The 23,564-nt window shown below is 43.1% G+C and overlaps 2 pseudogenes; one reads left to right on the top strand and one right to left on the bottom strand.

Annotated features, from left to right (window-relative positions):
* Positions 1–23,564, bottom strand: part of LOC141182657 (uncharacterized) — a 1,085,038-nt pseudogene that overhangs the window by 949,654 nt on the left and 111,820 nt on the right.
* Positions 4,239–23,564, top strand: part of LOC141182655 (uncharacterized) — a 92,147-nt pseudogene continuing 72,821 nt past the window's right edge.

The following is a 23,564-nucleotide window of genomic DNA, read 5'->3' as shown; positions in this document are numbered from 1 at the left end:
TAGTAGCGGGCTTAGGTTCTATGGGAGAGAGACTGGGTGTGTGGATAGATTTCTATCTTCAACCACTAGTGCAAGAAATTCCCAGCTACATTAGGGACTCTAAATTTGTGGCTACTGTATTTGAAGATTTTTCTATAGCAAGAGAATTATCACTGGCTATTATGCGATGTTATACACACGTGGTCAAAATTGTTGGTACCCCTCGTTTAATGAAAGAAAAACTCACAATGTCACAGAAATAACTTGAATTTGACAAAAGTAATGATAAATTAAAAACCCATGAAAATGAACAAATGAAAATCAGACATTACTTTTCAACCCTGCTTCCACAGATTTTTGAAAAAAAATAAACTCATAAAATAGGCCTGGACAGAAAATATGGTACCCCTGAAAATAATGTGACAAAAGGGACATGTTAAATCAAGTTGTGTCCACTAATTAGCATCACAGGTGTCTACAATCTTGTAATCAGTCAGTGGGCCTGTATATAGGGCTACAGATACTCACTGTGCTGTTTGGTGACATGGTGTGTACCACACTCAACATGGACTAGAGGAAGCAAAGGAAAAAGTAGTCTCAGGAGATTAGAAAGAGAAAATTATAGACAAGCATGTTAAAGGTAAAGGTTATCAGACCATCTCCAAGCAGCTTGATGTTTCTGTGACTACAGTTGCACATATTATTCAGAAATTTAAGATCCATGGGACTGTAGCCAACCTCCCTGGACGTGGCCGCAGGAGGAAAATTGATGACAAATCAAAGAGACGGATAATACGAATGGTAACAAAAGAGCCCAGGATAACTTCTAAAGAGATTAAAGGTGAACTTCAATCTCAAGGAACATCAGTGTCAGATCGCACCATCCGTCGTTGTTTGATCCAAAGTGGACTTCATGGGAGACAACCAAGGAGAACACCATTGTTGGAAAAAAAATCATAAAAAATCCAGACTGGAATTTGCCAAACTACATGTTGACAAGCCACAACGCTTCTAGGAGAATGTCCTATGGACAGATGAGACAAAAATGGAAGTTTTTGGCAAGGCACATCAGCTCTATGTTGACAGACGGAAAAATGAAGCATATCAAGAAAAGAACACTGTCCCTACTGTGAAACATGGTTGAGGCTCTGTTATGTTCTAGGGCTCCTTTGCTGCATCTGGCACAGGGTGTCTTGAATCTGTGCAGGGTACAATGAAATTTCAAGACTATCAAGGGATTTTAGAGAGAAATGTGCTGCCCAGTGTCAAAAAGCTTGGTCTCAGTCGCAGGTCATGGGTCTTGCAACAAGATAATGACCCAAAACACACAGCTAAAAACACCCAAGAATGGCTAAGAGGAAACATTGGACTATTCTGAAGTGGCCTTCTATGAGCCCTGACCTAAATCCTGTTGAGCATCTTTGTAAAGAGCTGAAAAATGCCGTCTGGGAAAGGCAACCTTCAAACGCGAGACAACTGAAGCAGTTTGCTCAGGAGAAGTCGGCCAGAATACCTGTCGAGAGGTGCAGGAGTCTCATTTACAGTTACAGAAATTGTTTGATTGCAGTGATTGCCTCAAAAGGTTGTTCAACAAAATATTAAGTTAAGAGTACCATCATTTCTGTCCAGGCCTATTTTATGAGTTTTCATTTTTTTAAAAATTCTGTGGAAGCTGAAAAGCAATGTCTGACTTTCATTTGTTCATTTTCAAAGGTTTTTAATTTATTACTTTTGTCAGATTCAAGTTATTTCTGTGACCATTGTGGGGTTTTCTTTCATTAAACGAGGGGTACCAACAATTTTGATCACATGTGTAGGTCTATATCCATCCATACCACAGAGTGTAGCATTAACTAGCCTGAACTATCACTTGGATACCTATAGCACATATACAGTAGAAATAAAATAATTCATTATCATGTCGAATTTCTTCTAGATCATAATTATTTCTGCTTTGACAATCATTTTTTTTTTTTTACGAAGAAGAGGAGTAAGTATGGTTAGCAAATTTTCACTGTCATTGGATTAATGTCCAAATGGGAGGAGCAAGACATTTACAATGAGAGCAATATTTACAGCCCAAAAATCACATGGTACGGTCGATTTATCGACGACCTCCTCCTGATGTGGGGAGGCACACAGGAGGAGGCGTTGAAATTTGCAGAAAATCTCAACAACAATGATTTCAATTTGAGATTCACACATTGTTTTGATTCTAGAGAAATGCATTTTTTGGATCTTAAATTGAACGGTGACAAATATCTCAATACAGTAAAAATAGCACCCTATAGAAAAGAGACTGCCAGTAACAGTATTCTGCAGGCCAATTCTTACCACCCGCTGCATATCACGCGCAATATTCCATATGGGGAATTAATTAGGGCGAAACAAAATTGTACTGATAATACTGCGTTTGATATGGAAGCCAGAGAAGTTTGTGACAGATTGGCAAAAAAATGTTATCTTGATTGGAATCTTATAAAATCATACAAAATGGCATCGAGCCTAGAACGTAAGGATCTTCCCAAAAATAAGGAGCGAAAAAAAGATTTGGGATGTGAAACTTCTCTACAACTTATAGTCCGCAGTATAACAAAGTGGTGTCCATTATAAAGAAATACATACAATGTTACACCAGGATCTGGGGCTTAATAATATTCTTACCAAGGATATTCGGTTTGTGGCTGTGGTACCACCCTGTCCCCCAGTCTTTTCCTGAGTGAAGAGCATAGGCTTTCTGAATCTACTACCTGGTTAAACCTTAGTGGTTTTTTCAAATGCGGAGCGAGCCGCTGTAAAGCGTGTTCACACACAGTGACAAAGGATATGTTTACCTCACTGCATAATAATCGTATATACAAAATACATGACCTTATTAATTGCTGCACACTCTGGCTTATATACCTTGTTGAATGTATTACATGTAAGATCCAATACATTGGTTGTACTACCGGCCCTTTAAAACTACGGATTAGAGGACACATATCTGATGTGGTTAATCCTTTGGCCACAAATATTTCAGCAGCGTCAACACACTTCCGAACGTTCCATAAATGGGAAGTTTCAGCACTGAAATTTCAAGGCATAGAAAGAGTGTATAGACCTATCCGGGGGGGGGAGACCATAGACGCAAACTGCTAAATAGGGAACCATATTGGATTTTTATGTTAGAAACCCGAGTACCCTTTGGATTGAATCTCAGGCAGGATCTAATGCTACAATATTAATGACAGTTTTGTTTACACCTTGGACATGGTATATCGCTAGTTTTTATATTCATTCTATATTTGAATCACAAATATTTTTGTTTTTTCTACATGTCAATGATATTAATTTTAGAGGGTAATAATAATGTGTCACTAACCTTTTTATTTCCCTTTTGTCTATGGTAATCATACTGACCTCAGAGACTAGTGAGCACATAACTATTATCTTTAATTACAACCTACCTTTATATGCTCACTAGTCCACAGTTCAGACAGACCATGATTAAGACTGCACGTCGAAACGCATAGGTCGAGACAGCTGTGATCCTTGTGTGCACTAAGACTTATTATGGTGGTAGCAGCATTTTTTAATGGCTCAATAAAAGCTATGTTTTATTTAAGTTTATAGCCTGATACACTGGATCATTCCTCTTATTTTCTGATTTTAATATCTGCTTTTTTTATGGCGTTTTTCTTGTAATATAGGAAAGCCTAAGGCCAGAAATAAACCCCATAAACACTGTACATGGAAACTTTGGTATCAAATAACTCCTGTCTTTGTGGTCTTACAAACAATCTTTTATAAATGCCTCAAACTTCTGAGTGTGAATCAGACCTGAGATCTAACGTGATAGAAAATGAAAGTCCGGTGAAGACGGGAAACATTCATATAGACGGCCTGTGGAGATGTAGTCAGTGACGGACTCTGGCCAAATACGTTTATAGAGCCATAGTTATTTCTCATGTCACGTGTAATGAATATCTCCTGCAGTATTGCTAATGCCGATTCCAGTGTCGGTAAATGAGACGAGAATTAGCAATAAGGAAGATGAGTCTATGAGAAAGGTATTCACTTGCTGACTCGAAGGAAGGAACTGCTTGTTGTCTGTGGCCTAAAACATATAGATTTTATTACTACAGTAGATGTAAAGAAGAAAGCTAAATACTGTAAAACTTAAATCTCCTCAAATGTTTCCCTTATTATCTCCAGTAATTGTATTATTACACAGGATTTTTATGACTTTACATCTGCTCAACTTCTCATTCAGGTCTCTACAATATCGGATCCTCTTAGTGAAGATCTTCTATATAAGAGAATTTTCCTTAATTACGCATCAAAGATGGATATGGACACAGACAAGATGGCGGAGATGATATTCCACCTCACCCTAGAGATCCTCTTCCGGCTTACTGGAGAGGTGAGAGATTCTGATGACGTCACATTACATCATTCTTATCTATGGGAATAACAGATGGACAGAACTGGAGAGGTGAGGACTCTGGAAATGTCTGTAGTGAGATTTATTAATGTGTCTCTCCATAATCAGGATTACACAGTAGTAAAGAAGACCTCTAGTGAGTGCTGTCAGGACCCTGTGTCTGAGGGATGGGGAAGACCCCTGAGCCCAATCATGGAGCTTCCACCTCACCCCCTGATACATGAGGACATCAATGACCAGAAGATCCTAGAACTCACCTACAAGATGATTGAGCTGCTGACTGGAGAGGTGACACTGCTGGGAATGCTGGGACATTTTATAGTAAAGCTATGAAGGGATCAGGGGGATGACTGTATCATTGTATGTGTCAGGTTCCTAGAAGATGTCAGGATGTCGCTGTCTATTTCTCCATGGAGGAGTGGGAGTATTTAGAAGGACACAAAGATCTGTACAAGGACATCATGATGGCGGTTCCCCAGCCCCTCACATCACCAGGTAATAGACAGGACTGAATACACACGGCCTATAATTATCTGTATGTAAAGAATGAATTCAGTCCCTGTATGCGTTTCCTCCAGATCTATCCAGTAAGAAGACAACACCAGAGAGATGTCCACATCCTCTTCTTCCACAGGACTGTAAACAAGAAGATCCCAATGTTCCTCAGGATCATCAGGTAGATGGAGAGAAGGTGTCATGAGATCTCCCCTATGATGTGTATACGGCTGTGAAGGTCTTGTGTTCGGTCTTGATTTATCCACCAGAATTATATGGTTTATACTTGTATAATGAGAATGGTGAAGATGGCTGGATTAGAGCTGATCGTTAGTGATGAGCGAGTGTAGTCGTTACTATTCGCTATACCCACGGATAGTACGGTATTCGGGTTGCTAGTTATATTGCGAGTATTTGTGTACTCGCTTCGCTATATTCGGATGTCCCGCCCTGCAGTTTTGGTGCCTCCTTTGCAGCCACTAAACATGCTGGGCTTCATAACCAATCACAGTAATGCCGCAGACATCTTGGTTGTGGCATTACTGTGATTGGCTGGCCACCCAGCTTCATAGGGTCTATTTAAACCCTGCTTCCGCCGCCATTTTGTGCACATTGCGTCTGGAGCCTGCATTCTATAAGCATAGGGAGAGATTGCTGAGCTGCTAGGGAGAGTGTTTAGGCCTTTTGATAAAACAAAAGCCCTTTTAAGGGCTACCTGCAATGTATACTAGTTCTGTGTTTAAAGGAGCTGCTCACTAGCTCCATAATACCACCAAAAAATAGCTCTTTTCAGAGCTGAAGGCACACAGCAAAGTCAGAGTACAAGGAGGGAGAGATTATGTGTTCTTCCAGTGTCAATTTTAAAACAGCTCTTGTCAGAGGCAAAGCAATATTTTCCAGCACACACAGAAGTAGCATTTTGTGCTGCCTTTTTTTTTAGCACCGGTCTATTTTCCCTGCTGTTTTAGGGGTCAGAGCCTACCTTCTGTCCATATTAGTCCACTTAAAAAAGCGTTCCCTACACAAAGCAGTAGTCCAAACATTTCCTACTGCCTGCTACAAAGCATGCACCAGGCCATTTTACCCACTATTTTGGCTGTGACAGCTAGCTTGGCTTGTGCCATCAACATCTGAAAATCTGTCAACAAAACCCAAAATGCCAAAAAAGCCTGTTATGGGACGTGGACGTGGTGTTTTCAGTGGTGCGCGAGAAGGCACTCTGTCTGTGTCAGGTTAGAAGAAGCTTGATGCATCCACTATGTTCTTGGAAAAATTTCCCGGTTTGGAACGTAAACGTGTGTGGAAGCCAGAAGAGCAAGAGCAGATTCTGTCATGGATAGCAGACAAGGCCTCTACACATTTGTCAAGTAGCAACAAATCTTCCACGACCACACAGTCTACTGTGGATATACAGAAGACAGGCCCATCCAGTCCTGAAGCTGGTTCTCCTTCCTCCAACCATTATCAGTCACAGGATACATATGACCCCAAACTTGGCCACTCCGAGGATCTGTTTGGTACGTATCCTTTGGTTGGCTCTGGACTATCACCGTGCAGCATTGAAGAGGGACAAGAGAAGGTGGCGTGCGTTGATGCTCAAATATTTGAGGACCTATGGCCAGAAGAAAGCCACTTGGCGGAACGTCATTTTTAGTCTCCAGAGGTGGAGGCTAATGATGAGACACAGTTGCTATCAAGTCAGCCTACAATGTCAACTGGGAAGGAGGATTAGATGGAAGACGAGGTAGTCGATGATGAGTCCACTGATCCGACCTGGACCGTTGGCATGCATAGCCTTGACAGCAGCACAGAGGAAGATGGATAAGTAGCACCAACACAGGCACCAAGGGGTCGTGATTTGCCCAGAGTGAGAACTGGGTCAACTGTTCCCAAGAGCACCCTTGCTGTGCGCCAAGTCAGGGCAAGGGGGCGTTCAGCTGCTGTGTGGAATTTTTTTTTCTGAAAGTCCTTCAGAGAAAAACATTGTAGTCTGTAGCATCTGCCATACCAAGTTGAGCAGAGGCCAGGGCAAAGGCAACCTACATACTCACTCACCATCCAAGGCTCAAGTTCGATGCTTGAAAACCTTCTATTCAGGAGACATAAATACAAAACAAAAATCTAGGGTGAGAAGACATCAGCCCACCACCAGGATATAGCAGTACTACCGGACTAAGGCACCCTGAAGGAAAAGCCCCTCCAGAGACGGGCCGCCCTCCGGGCACCCAGTCTTTCATACTCCAGAAAACGTACCTTCACCAGGTCACCTAGGATGTTCCTCCAAACTTCATCTACACTGAGGATTTTACTCTGCATCGAAACTAAGACTTGTGTGTTCCACGTGAAATACCTGGCCACTACACTTTCTATGAATGAAATGGTTCGGTCCCGTCTCCCAAGGTCTCCGAACGCTCCATAGGCCCACCCGGCATAGAACAGAGTAGCCAGCCACGGCCAACCAATGTTAACTCCCACCCTGTTGTACACCTCTGTATTAAAGGGACAATGAAGTATGAATTGATTCATGCTTTCCAGTATGTTAGCACAAGCCTCACGGGAGTAGCGCCAAGTCAAGTCCCAGTACTTCTTGGGGATCCTGCTAGAATTTAACAAACTCAACCCAACCTCCAGATCCTGACTTGGGCAGTCCTTGAGGACCAATGGACTCTGAAAATGAGAAGGCAAGACCCTCCTATCGAGGAGTTTCCTCGGGAGGGACCTCACCTCCCACATTCCCAGACCTTACCGGTGGATCATTTTCAGAACCAGGGTAACAAAAGCGGGGAGATGCCCATGCGGTGTGCGAAGATCCATCAATCTTCCCCCTGTCTCCCATTCCTGGAAGAAAGGCTGAAACCATCCTTTGCAGGATAATACCCACGGAGGAGCCCTCTCTTTCCAGAGGTTTGCCACGTTAACTTTCAAGAAGGTGTTCACTAGGAACACCACGGAGCTCACCATATCCAACCACCCTAGTCTCCTTGTGCGGTAAGTGACCTCCCGCTTGACTAGGTTCAGTCTATTCCCCCATAACATCTGGAAGAACAGACTGTAGACCCGTGTCCAAAGAGGCTCTGGCAAGACACAGATGCTGCCTAGGTAGATTATCAAGGGGAGCAGGAAAGCTTTGCACAGGCCAACCTTTTCCCTCAGGGTCAAAGACCAACCCTTCCATTGGTCCACTCTTTGGGCGACACCTTTTGATTCTGCCTTCCCAGTTTTTCATGGGGTAATCACCCTGGCTGAATTCGGTGCCCAGAACTTTGGCGTGTTCTTGGTGTTCGGGGAGGTTGTCCGGAAGATCAAACCCCGGTTCTCTGCCTCCCAGCCAGAGACTTTCACACTTATCCTGGTTGACCTTTGACCCGGATGCCTCAGAGTAGCGCTCCACTTCTGGCATCACCACTATTGCATCCTCTTGCGAAGAAACAAAGACGGTGACATCGTCCGCATAGGTCACCCCTCAGGATAGCCTCCGGCGCCGCCCTGCCCATCCGCACCCCTGCCAACGATCCACAATCGAACCTTCTGAGAATGGGATCAACTGCAAAGGCGTAAAGCAAAGGGCTAAGAGGACAGCCCTGACGGACACCAGATCCTACCCTGAAAGGTTGTCCAATCCACCCATTTACCAGAGGGAAAGTCTCAGCCTTTGCATACAAGGTCTTAAGCCAGTCCACAAACCCTCCAGGCAGACCATACCTCAAGAGTGGACCAGAGGTACTCATGGTTAACCCTATCAAAGGCTTTTGCCTGATCCAGGGTCAGCAAGAACCCCTTCCAAAGGCCTGCCCTGCCTTGCTCCATGGCCTCTTGGACAACAAGAACAGCAGTAAAAGTGCTACTGCCAGGAACGCAACAGTGCTGAGCCTTCGAAAGGAGCCGGGGTGCAAACTTCACCAGCCTGTTGAAAAGTATCTTAGCCAAAATCTTCCTGTTCACATTGAGAAGTGCTATGGGATGCCAATTATCAATGCGTGACGGATCCTCAGCCTTCGACAAAATGATCAAAGCTGACCTCCTTAATGATCTCGGGAGAGTGCCTGAGGAGAGACACTCATTAAACACCCGAGTCAAGAGAGGGACTAAATAGTCCCTAAAGGTCCTAAAGAACTCGGATGTTAAGCCATCCAGACCTGGTGACTTTTTGGGTCTAAGCCCATCAATCACCAGTCTCGTTTCCTCTTCAACTTTGAGTACTGCACACACCTCGTGAGCAGTGATCAGGCTATTATTAGCATAACCATCCCGCAGCTGTGTCTCTTGAAACAATCACTGCATAATCTCAGAGAGGAAGCTTTGAGTGCCCAGCATGTTGGTATGGAGCCAGATTTCCCAATGGGTGTTACTACCCAGCCCACTCAATATTCTGAGGCAACAATGGGTGATGAGGGGACTTGTAATGCTATAGAGGGGACACCCAACCCAAGCTTCATGTCTGTCCAGGCTGGATGGGCTGGAGAGGAGAACGAGGAGGTGGAGGAGAAGGCAAGTCAGCGTGAGGAGAGGATGGGTACTTTTGGGGACACAGAACATTTGCCTTTTTGCATCTTGGCCCACATGGCACAGTTCATGTGTAAGTGTCTGTGGCAAGACCCTCGCGTGATTCACATTTTATCCAACAACCTATACTGCTTGGCCACCTTTCTCGATCCACGGTACAAGGAGAAATTTCCTTCTTTCCTTTTGGAGTCACCAAAGAGTTTTACAATGGAATCGTTCAAGAGGGCCGTTGTAGATCAGTTGCTGAAAACGTCACCCTCAGACAATGCTGGTGGCAGAGGTACCAGCTCTTTTCTACACTAAGGGATAATGGGGAGAGACACGAACATCAGCTCCAATGGAGGTGGAGGAAAATGTGCACAAATTGGGCTATTTTCAGCAAACCAGCACAACAGCAAGGGCTATCTGTGCCTGTAATAATGCCAAGGAGGGATAAGTTGCAGAACATGGTCAAGGGTTACTTAAGTGACCATACGTGCGTCCTTTCTGACGCTTCAGTTCCCTTTAATTATTGGGTGTCTAAACTGAACACTTGGCCCAACCTCTCCTTATATGCCTTGGAGGTGCTGGCCTGCCTGGCTGCTAGTGTGGTGTCTGAGCGTGATTTCAGTTCCACTGGGGCAATCATCACTGGTAGGCGCACACGCCTCTCCACGGAAAATGCAGAGTGGATTTACTCTTGCTTAGGACAACCTCTCCTCCGAGCGGTCCTAGACGCTGGAGTTTCCTGGCTTCACCGGACAGGAACGGATCAGATGCTCCTTACTACCACAGTAAAAATATCTCCCCTCGGCTCTGCGTGTTTCTTGGCGAGACTTGACCATCTTGGTCTGGTCGATCTGCATGGGTTCGGGCGAGCGTGCCCGGGGAGTTGCTGGTTGGGAGGCAGGTTTCTGGAAAACAGAAGCAAGATGAGGAAATCTTCTCTCCCGGGTAGTCTCCTTAGCTCATTCCAAGAAACTGATGTCAATCCGGGTAGCTTGTGACACCAGGTCATCCAGGGTGGTAGGAATGTCCTGGCCGGCTAGCTCGTCCTTGCTCCGTCCAGAAAGACCCTCCCAGAAGGTGGACACCAGGGCCTCGTTGTTCTAGGCAAGCTCAGATGCGAGGATACGGAACTGTATGGCATACTGGCCCACGGTGAGACTCCCTTGGCGGAGACTGAGCAATGAGGAGGCAGTAGAAGTCCTTCGTCCAGGCTCATCGAAGACCTTCCGGAAGGCAGTGAGGAAAGCCGGAAGATCTGACACCAGGGGATCCCCTCTCTCCCATAAAGGGTTTAGCCATGCCAATGCTTCCCCGGTGAGGTGAGACATGATGAATGCCACCTTGGCCCGGTCAGAGGGAAACTGATGTGCCAGGAGTTCAAAGTGCAGCGTGCACTGGTTCAGAAAACCCCGACATAAGGCGGGGTCACCCCCAAAACGAGGAGGCGCAGAGAGCCGGGGTCCAGAGCTGGATGCCATGGCACCAGTAGGCTGAGGCGCCGCCAGAGCGGGTGCCGCTCAGCTTGAGGCGGACACAGGTGGGACAGACAGCGTGTCCAGGCGGGAGTTGACAGACCACAGGTAGGTCAGGATGGTTTCCTGTTGGGATCTCTGATGAGAAACCTCCTGGTACAAGTCAGCAAGCGAAGGAGCCTGGGGGCCACCGGGTTCCATGGCCCGTGCAAACTGTTACGGATCCGAGTAGTGGAACCTCTGTGCTGCGGTGCAAGGAGGGGCGTGAGTAAGTATCAACTCTCACGGCGAGGTCGCACGGCGGCTCAGTGGAGGGAGGAACCGAGCAGAGGGACCAGGTGCCACTCTGGGACCGACCATGTATGAGCAGGTGACTCCCACGGGTCAGAAGGCAGGAACTGACCGGTACAGCGGATAAGCTTCGGCTGGCAGGCTGACGGGTGGTCCGGGTAGACAAGCAGGCTGATTAGGCAGATAGTCAGGCGAGTGTTCTGGGTAGGCAAGCTGGCGGCACAACAGGTAGCTGGCTGGTTCTTCTAGGTAAGCGGGCAGGCAGGCACGGCAGGTGCTTCCAGGTAAGCGTGCTGGCAGGTAACAGGCAGGTGCTTCCAGGTAAGCGGGCAGGCAGGCACGGCAGGTAACAGGCAGGTGCTTCCAGGTAAGCAGGCGGGCAGAGCCCATAGACAGACTGGCGGACTGGACTGTAGACAGACTGTCAGGCAGAAGAGAAGTCAGGCTAGCGGACTGAGCAGAAGATCAGACTGGCAAACAGGACTGACTTGCAGAGGACCTGGGGGCTGAAGCAAAGTAAGAATCACAAAGCAACAACCTTGCACGGGCACCTCCATATTGGAGGAGGTGCCTCTTATAGGGAAAGCCCTCCGGTGATTGGCCGGGGACTTTTTAGGACGGTGCGCGCAGCCCCTTTAAGAGGGAGGGAGCGCGCGCGCGCCCTAAGCACAGAGCCAGGGAAGCTGCGTGCACCAGCAGCAGCTGCAGGGAGGCCGGAAGACGCTGGAGCAGGATCGAGGCGGTAAGGGGGACGGCGTCTCTGCCTGGCAGGGGGGAGAGACGCCGATGCTACATGAGGGCGCTACAATATATGGGGGAACTACACTGTATGGGGGCACAATGTGTGGGCATTAAACTGACAGATTTGCAATTCTCCAGAAAAAGCCTGACGTGGATGTTACAAAATAGTCACTGCAGCCGTCTACAATGGGGTTACTTTTGGGGGTTTTCTGCTGTTCTGACACATTCAGGGCTCCGCAAATGTCGCCCGCAAACTATTCTAGCAAAATCTGTGCTCCAAAAGCCAAATAGCGCTCCTTCCTTCTCAGCCCTGACATGTGGCCTAAAAGACATATGGAGCTCACCGTGTTCGGAAGAAATTGTGCGATAAATTATGGGGTCCATTTTCACCTATTAACCCTTGTGTACCTGAAAATTTGCAGCAAATACTATAATTATATTTTTACCACTAAAATGTCATTTCCATGTTTCAGTGTTCTAAAATTCTGTGAGGCACCTATGACTTCAAAACACTCACTACACCCCTAGATTAATTCCTTAGGCAGTAAATTTTCAAATATGTGGTCACCTCAGGGGGTTTCTGCTGCTTTCGCATGTCAGGGGCTCTCCAAATGCGACGTGGCATTCACAATTTATTCCAGATAAATAGCACTCTTTCCTTTCCTAGCCCTGCCATGTCCCCAAACAGAAGTTTTTGACCACATATGCGGTATCATCGCGTTCGGAATAAATTATGTAACAAATTATGGGATCCATTTTCAACTATATTATCCATCGTGAAAATTACAGATTTGGGGCTAAAACAATATTTTCGTGAAAAAAAATAAAATTTTCCATATGACGACCTAATGTTATCAAATTATGTGTAGTATCTGTGTGTTCAAAATGCTCACTGTACCCATGGATAAAATCCTTGAGGGGTGTAGTTTCCAAAATGGGGTCACTTGTTGGGCTTTTCCACTGTTTAGGCACATCAGGGGCTCTCCAAACGCAAAATGACACCCGCAGACTATTCCATCAAAGTCTGCGTTCCAAAACGTCACTCCTTCCTTTCTGAGCCCTGCCATGCACCCAAACAATAGTTTTCCTCTATATAGGTAGTATCCGCGTACTCGAGAGATTGAACAACAAATTTTGGGCTTCAATTTCTTCTGTTACCCTTGTGAAAACAAAGAAATTTGGGGCTAAAATTACATTTTTGTTGAAATAGTTGAATTTTTTATCATCACTGCTCTACGCTCTGAACTTGGGGGTTCAATGTGATCATGTGATCACCACATATCTAGATACATTCCATGAGGGGTGTAGTTTCCAAAATGGGGGGACTTATAGGGGGGTTTCCACTATTTTTAGTCACATCAAGGGCTCTCCAAACCCAACATGGTGTCCGGTCTTATTTATAGCCATTTTTGCTTTCAAAAAGTCAAACAATGCTCCTTCCCTTCTGAACCCTGCCGTGCGCCTAAACAGTGGTTTTCCCCCACACATGGGATATCTGCATGCTCAGCAGAAATTGCACAACACATTTTGTGGTCCATTTTCTATTATTAGCCTTGTGAAAATAAAAAAAAAATTGGGTCTGAAGTAAAATTTATGTGAAAAAAGTTAAATGTTTATTTTTTCCTTCCACGTTGCTTCAGTTCCTGTGAAGCATGTGACATAACTCTGATTTAAGGGCATAAGAATTCAAAGTTTGAAAATTGCAAAATTTTCACCAAATTTCCATTTTTTTTACAAATAAATGTAAGTCATATCGAATAAATTTTACCACTATCGTGAAGTACAATATGTCACTAAAAACAATCTTTGAATTAGTAGGATCCGTTGAAGCGTTCCAGAGATATTGCCTCATAAAGTGACACTGGTCAGAATTGTAAAATTTGGCTTGGTCAATAAGGTCAAAATTGTCTCTAAGGGGTTAAACAACTCTCTTTAGTGCGATCATACAACATACAAGCCTCTGCTTGCTCAGATAGTACACAGCACTACAGTAGTACAGTGCATTATCACTGCTTGTCATGTAATACTAACGGCCCCATACACATGAGTTAAGTGTTGGCTGAACGGTCATTGGCAGACGGCTATCTCTCCTGACTCCCCCATACACACAAATATTCCAGCTTTCCTGTGATCTGTATGAGGGTCGCCTCCAGACTTCTCTAGCGGAGGATTATCTACAGGAAGAACAAACTGATTAGCCTCTGAAATTCAAGATGCCAGATCCTACTCTGCCCTGACATTATCTGTCGGGAGGCCTCCAAATTCATTATATAGTCAACCAAACCCCCGAAATCAGTGCTTTCATTCAACCTCAGTCTAATGTGCTTATATTTGACCACATACATTAAATGGGTACTGCCAAATTACATAGACATCCAAAAAAGACAGAGCGTATACAGTGCTGGCCAAAAGTATTAGCACCCCTGCAATTCTGTCAGATAATACTCCGTTTCTTCCTGAAAGTGATTGCAATCACAAATTCTTTGGTATTATTCTCTTCATTTAATTTGCTTGCAAGGAAAAAACACAAAAGAGAATGAAGCAAAAATCAAATCATTGATCATTTCACACAAAACTCCAAAAAAGGGCCGGACAAAAGCATTGGCACCCTCAGCCTAATACTTGGTTGCACAACCTTTAGCCAAAATAACTGTGAACAACCGCTTCCGGTAACCATCAATGAGTTTCTTACAATGCTCTGCTGGAATTGTAGACCATTCTTCTTTGGCAAACTGCTCCAGGTCCCTGATATTTGAAGGGTGCCTTCTCCAAACTGCCATTTTGTGATCTCTCCACAGGTGTTCTATGGGTTTTAGGTCTGGACTCATTGCTAGCCACCTTAGAAGTCTCCAGTGCTTTCTCTCAAACCATTTTATAGTGCTTTTGGAAGTGTGTTTTGGGTCATTGTCCTGCTGGAAGACCCATGACCTCTGAGGGAGACCCAGCTTTCTCACACTGGGCCCTACATTATGCTGCAAAATTTGTTGGTAGTCTTCAGACTTCATAATGCCATGCACACGGTCAAGCAGTCCAGTGCCAGAGGCAGCAAAGCAACCCCAAAACATCAGGGAACCTCCGCCATGTTTGACTGTAGGGACCGTGTTCTTTTCTTTGAATGCCTCTTTTTTTTTTTTCCTGTATACTCTATGTTGATGCTTTTTCCCAAAAAGCTCTACTTTTGTCTCATCTGACCAGAGAACATTCTTCCAAAACGTTTTAGGCTTTCTCAGGTAAGTTTTGGCAAACTCCAGCCTGGCTTTTTTATGTCTCGGGGTAAGAAATGGGGTCTTCCTGGGTATCCTACCATACAGTCCCTTTTCATTCAGATTTCGACGGATAGTACGGGTTGACACTGTTGTACCCTCGGACTGCAGGGCAGCTTGAACTTGTTTGGATGTTAGTCGAGGTTCTTTATCCACCATCCGCACAATCTTGCGTTGAAATCTCTCGTCAATTTTTCTTTTCCGTCCACATCTAGGGAGGTTAGCCACAGCGCCATGGGCTTTAAACTTCTTGATGACACTGCGCACTGAAGACACAGGAACATTCAGGTCTTTGGAGATGGACTTGTAGCCTTGACATTGCTCATGCTTCCTCACAATTTAGTTTCTCAAGTCCTCAGACAGTCCTTTGGTCTTCTTTCTTTTCTCCATGCTCAATGTGGTACACACAAGGACACAGGACAGAGGTTGAGTCAACTTTAATCCATGTTAACTGGCTGCAAGTGTGATTTAGTTATGGCCAACACCTGTTAAGTGCCACAGGTAAGTTACAGATGCTGTTAATTACACGAATTAGAGAAGCATCACATGATTTTTCAAAGGGTGCCAATACTTTTGTCCACCCCCTTTTTTAGGTTTGGTGTGGAATTATATCCAATTTGGCTTTTTGTTTTTTTTTTCATTGAAGACAAATTAAATGAAGAGAATAATACCCAAAAATTTGTGATTGCAATCATTTTCAGGAAGAAACTGAGTATTATCTGACCGAATTGCAGGGGTGCCAATACTTTTGGCCAGCACTGTATAAACCCAATAGAGTAAAACGTAAATTTTTATTAATAGAATTTTACAAAGACAAAAATATATTAAAATTCAAGAGGAGGGGATACAAGACAGAGTGACACCTCACCCAGTATAAATTAGAAATGGTACCCCTGTGTATGTCACAATTACAAAAATTTATGTGATATAAAAATAATAAAAAATTATATCGTAGCCACCAAGTGGATAGTATATAACGTGGTTCTATTACAACATACTCCTAGTGCAATGAAATATATAAAAATTAATCAGACCCACAATGGTACCAGTTCAATAGATCATGCACTACTAGAGTAGTTTAAGTAACAAAAAATCAGAATTAAATCTATAAGGAATATGTATATATTAATAATTAAATGCTTATAATACAGCGTATAAATAAATGCATAAACTGCCTTGCGTGCAATAGACATACCAGCTAAAAAGCTGAAGGGGTTAAAAGAACTACCATATAAAAATATAAGAGCATAGATACATGTATAGGATTAGTACCTAGGATAGTTGCAGCCACTGGCTAGGCGGAAGCCCCCACGCGCGTTTTGCACCTGCTTCTTCCTGTGGGCGTGTGTTTTAGTCTGTGTTTGGAGTCGTGTTAATAGACTTTTGTATATTGCAGGCCCAGACACCATTATTAGGCATTTAAGTATCGTAGTAACTAGGCAGCCCCATACTATTGAGCACTTGGGGAGGAGGGGCACTGAGCCGGACTCTGTCAAACATTCTTAGATGCCATGTTTGCATTTGACAGCAGCAAGTGGTTAGACTGCCAGGGTTGGTGTAGCAGCCGCACCTGTGCCATCCCTGCGGTGTACATCTGTTCTGGTGCTCAAAAGACTTAATTTCTTTTAAAACAAATGTTTAACATGTGTCTTGTGCTTTTTGCGTGTTTTTTTCTTATTACAAGAATTGGAAATGTATGTGAAAACGAGATGATACCAAGGGGATTAAGGCTAAAAAAATGGCCACAGCCCTGTATGATGAGACAGATTGTTCATTGAAGTTGATGGGTTAATCCTGAAACATGAGGAGCTGGAACTTACTTTTTATTTCTGTTTTTGTATCCAATCCTCATTGGAAAAATTTGTGCACAACGAGGATTTCACTAGCAATAATGACAAACTGAAAGCTAATTTAGCGAAGATGGAAGATTTTATTATGAACATCCACAAAATACATCTACTAGCATGGCAAAAAACGGAGGAAGGGGGGCCACAAACACAAGTGGAAACAGATATACCACCCGGAACAGAAACCACCTTTATTAGAGCTACTGATTTGGAATTTGTCCAGTTTTGTGTTATCAGAGGAACAATTATCACTTTTAGCGAAAGGCCTAAGTTTTGCCCCTACCAATGATTTTGATGTATTTAGAGCAATTTTGGATGTTAATAGACTGGCGCGGAAATGTCATTGTGATAGCTCTGATAATGATGATGAAAATATTAGGCTATGTGCCCACGATGCAGAAATGCTCAGGATTTTTTCCTGAGCGTTTCTGCATCTCCCTGGCAGAAAAAAACGCATGCAGATGGATTGTACATGCGGATTGTTCATGCGTTTTTCCTGCCAGGGACATGCGGAAATGAAGCGTACTTCACATGCATTTCCGCATGCGGATTGACAAGCTCTTTCCTGGCGATTTTAGCATCACTTGGAAAGTGCTTGACAACTAGGTCACACTATATAAATCCTTGCAAACAGCATGGATTTATATAGTGTGACCTTTAGAATGGTTAAAAATAAAAAAATAAACCTATACTTGCCTTCCGATGGCACGGGGTGTGTAGCTGCGCTCGTTCCTGGCTGCCGGCACATCGCGATTCCCTGTACTGAAAGACCTGCCGTCACATGACTGTGATGTCAGCGCAGGTCCTACAGTCCAACACGATCTGTCGGCAAAGGGGAAGGAGCGTAGCGCGGGCCGCCATAAGGTAAATATAATTTTTATTTTTTATTTTATTCTTTTTTTTTTTTTTACAGTTTCTATGGTAGCTGGGTGTGGAGGAGACTCTCCTCTCCTCTACACCCGGGTACCATACGCACATTAGAACGTGCCAATTACGCAAATACAGATGCAGTCTTGTGGAATTGGCGCGTTCTAATGCAAGTCAATGGCGGCGAAAACGCAGCGCTTCCGCAAAATAATTGGTAGGGCTGCGTTTTTTTCCACACTGATAATCCGCAGCGGAAATTTCCGCAGCATGTGCACAGCACATGCGGATTATCATTGGGGAACATTGATGCCCTTCTACCATGCGTTTTTAATGCGTTTCCGCAGCTGCAAAAACGCTGCGGAAATGCATTAAAAACGCATCGTGGGCACACAGCCTTACTGATGTTGCAACAGTTAATTCTGATATTACTCCTAACAAATCTTTTTCAGAACAAAAGGTGTTATTACAATTGAAATCATTGGAGAGGGAATCTATGAAGTCTGATTCCTCTCTGAATAGTCTGTTTCATAGGGGAAATCCATCCTTTAATCCACTTCAATCATGTTCCATGGTTTTAGACCAGTTCAGGATCTTATTGAAAAGGATTTGGTTTCTCTAAACAAATGAAATCACTCATAAAGGAAATAAAAATAACAATCTAACTAGAAAAGAAAAAATTGCCCTGAGGGAACTCAAAACTAATATGAATTTGACAGTGCGACAAGCAGACAAGTGGGGCACAATAGTGGTATTACATTCTATTTAGCTCAAGCTCAATTTGATTGATTTAAGAAACAAGAAACACTGATGTGTATTTGGAACTAACCAGAGACCCCACCAATGATTTCAATATGGAATTATATAGATTACTACAAGAAGGTTTGAGTACAGGAGCCTTGGATAAAAAAACTGGCGGAACAGCTTTATGTGGAACAACCTTTCATACCTATATATCATTAATTTCCTAAGATCCACAAAAACATATTTCCACCACCACTCAGACCAATAGTAGCGGGCTTAGGTTCTACGGGACTCGGGAGAGAGACTGGGTGTGTGGATAGATTTCTATCTTCAACCACTAGTGCAAGAAATTCCCAGCTACATTAGGGACTCTAAATTTGTGGTTACTGTATTTGAACATTTTTTTATAGCAAGAAAATTGGCTATCATGCGATGTTATACACACGTGGTCAAAATTGTTGGTACCCCTCGTTTAATGAAAGAAAACCCACAATGGTCACAGAAATAACTTGAATTTGACAAAAGTAATAATAAATTGAAAATCTATGAAAATGAAGCCTGGAGGCCTGGACAGAAATGATGGTACCTCTGAAAATATTGTGACAAAAGAGACATGTTAAATTAAGTTGTGTCCACTAATTAGCATCACAGGTGTCTACAATCTTGTAATCAGTCAGTGGGCCTGTATATAGGGCTACAGATACTCACTGTGCTGTTTGGTGACATGCTGTGCACCACACTCAACATGGACTAGAGGAAGCAAAGGAAAGAGTTGACAAGCAAAGGAAAATTGATGACAAATCAAAGAGACGGATTATACAAATGGTAACAAAAGAGCCCAGGATAACTTTTAAAAAGAGATTAAAGGTGAACTTCAAACTCAAAGAACATCAGTGTCAGATCGGACCATCCGTCGTTGTTTTATCCAAAGTGGACTTCATGGGAGACGACCAAGGAGAACACCATTGTTGAAAAAAAAATCATAAAAAAGCCAGACTGGAATTTGCCAAACTACATGTTGACAAGTCACAAAGCTTCTGGGAGAATGTCCTATGGACAGATGAGACAAAAATGGAAGTTTTTGGCAAGGCACATCAGCTCTATGTTCACAGATGTAAAAATGAAGCATATCAAGAAAAGAACACTGTCCCTACTGTGAAACATGTAGGAGGCTCTGTTATGTTCTGGGGCTGCTTTGCTGCATCTGGCACAGGGTGTCTTGAATCTGTGCAGGGTACAATGAAATCTCAAGACTATGAAAAATATTTAGATTTGAGAGTACTCAGTGGTTGATACCATCTTTTCAGTTAGCCATTAAAAGGTAACAAATTGCAAGCTTTCGAGACTACTCCGGTCTCTTCATCAGGCATATTATACCACAAAATCTGAAAAGTCACATATTTATACACAATAAGACATACAAAAAATGCAATAGGTAAGACAGGTGATGAAAAGCAGAGTTATTATGGAAGATATAAACAGTTCTGGCTATAAATATTTTAGCAGTTAATAGATAAGGAGTGTGAAGGTTTTATTGTCCTGTGACTAGGTCCAGTGTAGTGATGGCCTCACTTTCAGATCAGCAATGAATGTGTCGCATGGATTTATGTCTTTCTACATCAACTAAGGAATTTGCTCCTCAGACTTGTGAGGTCATCGCTACACTGGACCTAGTCACAGGACAATAAAACCTTCACACTCCTTATCTATTAACTGCTAACATATTTATAGCCAGAACTGTTTATCTCTTCCATAATAACTATGCTTTTCATCACCTGCCTTACCTATTGCATTTTTTGTATGTCTTATTGTGTATAAATATGTGACTTTTCAGATTTTGTGGTATACTATGCCTGATGAAGAGACCCGAGTAGTCTCAAAAGCTTGCAATTTGTTACCATCTTTTCAGTTAGCCATTAAAAGGTATCAACCATTGAGGACTCTCAAATCTAAATATTTTTCTATCTACTGGCCAACACGGTACAAGAATATATATTTTCCCTATATCAAGACTATGAAGGGATTTTAGAGAGAAATGTGCTGCCCAGTGTCAGAAAGCTTGTTCTCAGTTGCAAGTCATCGGTCTTGCAACAGGATAATGACCCATATCACACAGCTAAAAACACCCAGGAATGGCTAAGAGGAAAACAGTGGACTATTCTGAAGTGGCCTTCTATGAGCCCTGACCTTAATCCTATTGCGCATCTTTGGAAAGAACTGAAACATGCTGCCTGGAAAAGGCAACCTTCAAACATGAGACAACTGGAGCAGTTTGCTCATAAGGAGTGGCCAAAATACCTGTCGAGAGGTGCAGGAGTCTCATTGACAGTTACAGGAATCGTTTGATTGCAGTGATTGCCTCAAAAGGTTGTTCAACAAAATATTAAGTTAAGAAGAACCATCATTTCTGTCCAGGCCTATTTCATCAGTTTATTTTTTTTTAAATTCTGTGGAAACAGTGTTGAAAAGAAAATCCTGACTTTAATTTGTTCATTTTCAGAGAGTTTTAATTTATTACTTTTGTCAGATTCAAGGTATTTCTGTGACAATTGTGGGTTTTTCTTTCATTAACCCCTTCATGACCAGTCCATAAGGTCATGTGAGTGCTTATTTTTTGGGGGACGAGTTTTACTTTTAAACGTCATTACTAGTTTGACCCTATCGTGTACTGGAAAACGGGGAAAAAAATTCCAAGTGCGGTGAAATTGCAAAAAAATGCAATTCCACTGTTGTTTTTTTTCTTTCCACGTTCATTGAGTGCTAAAACTGACCTGCCATTATTATTCCCCAGGTCATTATGAGTTCGTAGACACCAAACATGTACAGGTTCTTTTTTATTTAAGTGGTGAAAAAAAATTCCAGAAAAAAATGTCGCAATTTTCCGAGACCCTCAGCGTCTCCATTTTTTGGGGATCTGGGGCCGGGCGAGGGCTTATTTTTTGCCTGATGTTTTTATTGATACCATTTTGGGGTAAATCCGATGTTTTGATCGCCCATAATTGCATTTTATTGCAATGTTGCGGCGACCAAAAAAATGTAATTCTGGCATTTGGAATTTTTTTCTTGTTACGCCATTTACTGATCGGATTAATTATTTTTTTGGTAACTTCTGAACGGGCGATACCAAATATGTGTGTGAGGGGGGTTATTTTTTATTTTATTTTGTATGGGGCAAAAGGGGGGTGATTTAAAGTTTTATATTTTTTACATTTTTTAATATTTTTAAAAACATTTTTTTCACACTTTTTGCTTGCTTCTATAGTCTCCATAGGAGACTAGAAGCAGCCACTGTCTGATTGCCTTTGCTACATAGAGGCGATGAGCAGATCACCTCTATGTAGCAGAAATGCTCCTGTGCTATTAGCGCTGACCACTAGGTGGCGCCCATAGCAATCTTTTCATGACAACCACTGGGGTCTGCTGCAGATCCCGGATTGCCATGCCCACCCATCAGTGACCCGCGATCACATGACGGGGTCACCTATGGGCGGGGTAAGTGGCACACTTCCGGTGCGGCCCTCTTCAATGCTGCTGTCAGAGATTGACAGCGGCATTTAAGTGGTTAACAGCCGTGGGTGGATCGCGATTCCACCCGAGGCTGTTGCGGGCACATGTCAGCTGTAAGAATCAGCTGAAATGTGCCCGGTTCAGTGCGAGCTCAGCGCCGAAGCCTGTGCTGAACCGGGGGTGATGGCCTGGGGCGTACTAATATGCTCCAGGCCAGTAAAGGGTTAAACGAGGGGTATTAACAATTTTGACCACATGTGTACCTCTATATTCAACCACACAGTGTAGCATTAACTAGCCTGAGCTATCACTTGGATACCTATAGCACGTATACAGTAGAAATAAAAGATTTCATTATCATGTCAGATAAATTTCTTCTGAATCATAATTATTTCCGCTTTGACAATATATATATATATATTTTTTTTTACAAAGGAGGGGAGTAAGTATGGGCAGCAAATTTTCATAGTCATTGGATTAATGTCCAAATGGGAGGAGCAATACATTTACCATGAGAGCAATATTTACAGACCAAAAAATCATATGGTACGGTCGATTTATCGACGACCTCCTCCTGATGTTGGGTGGCACACAGGAGGAGGCGTTGAAATTTGCAGAAAATCTCAACAACAATGATTTCAATTTGAGATTCACACTTTGTTTTGAAACCCCATAAAACACTGTACATGGAAATTGTGGTATCAAATAACTCCTGTCTTTGTGGTCTTACAAACAAGCTTTTATAAATGCCTCAAACTTCTAAGTGTGAATCAGACCTGAGATCTAACGTGATAGAGGATGACAGTCCGGTGAAGACGGGAAACATATAGACGGCCGGTGGTGATGTAGCCAGTGACGGACTCTAGCCAAATACGTTTATAGAGCCGTAGTGGAAGATGAAGATTTCGTCTTCATCATAAAGTAGTTATTTCTCATGTCACGTGTAATGAATATCTCCTGCAGTATTGCTAATGCCGATTCCAGTGTCTGTAAATGAGACGAGAATTAGCTTTATGGAAGATGAGTCTATGAGAAAGGTATTCACTGGCAGATTCTGAGGAAGAAACTGCTTGTTGTCTGTGGCCTAAAATATATAGGTTTTATTACTAGATGTAAAGAAGAAAACTAAATACTGTAAAACCTAAATCTCCTCAAATGTTTCCCTTATTATCTCCAGTAATTGTATTATTACACAAGATTTTTATGATGTTACATCGGCTCATCATCTTCTCATTCAGGTCTCTACAATATCAGATCCTCTCAGTGAAGATCTTCTATATAAGAGAATTTTCCTGAATTACGCATCAAAGATGGATATGGACAGAGACAAGATGGCGGAGAGGATATTACACCTCACCCTAGAGATCCTCTTCCGGCTTACTGGAGAGGTGAGAGATTCTGATGACGTCACATTACATCATTCTTATCTATGGGAATAACAGAT

Source organism: Phyllobates terribilis, unplaced genomic scaffold (assembly GCF_046119375.1).
Source record: "Phyllobates terribilis strain yellow unplaced genomic scaffold, ASM4611937v1 Scaffold_35__1_contigs__length_13245226, whole genome shotgun sequence".
NCBI classification, from domain to species: domain Eukaryota; kingdom Metazoa; phylum Chordata; class Amphibia; order Anura; family Dendrobatidae; genus Phyllobates; species Phyllobates terribilis.
Note: the sequence above shows the minus strand (reverse complement) of the source record. Positions and strands in the feature narration are given on the sequence as shown.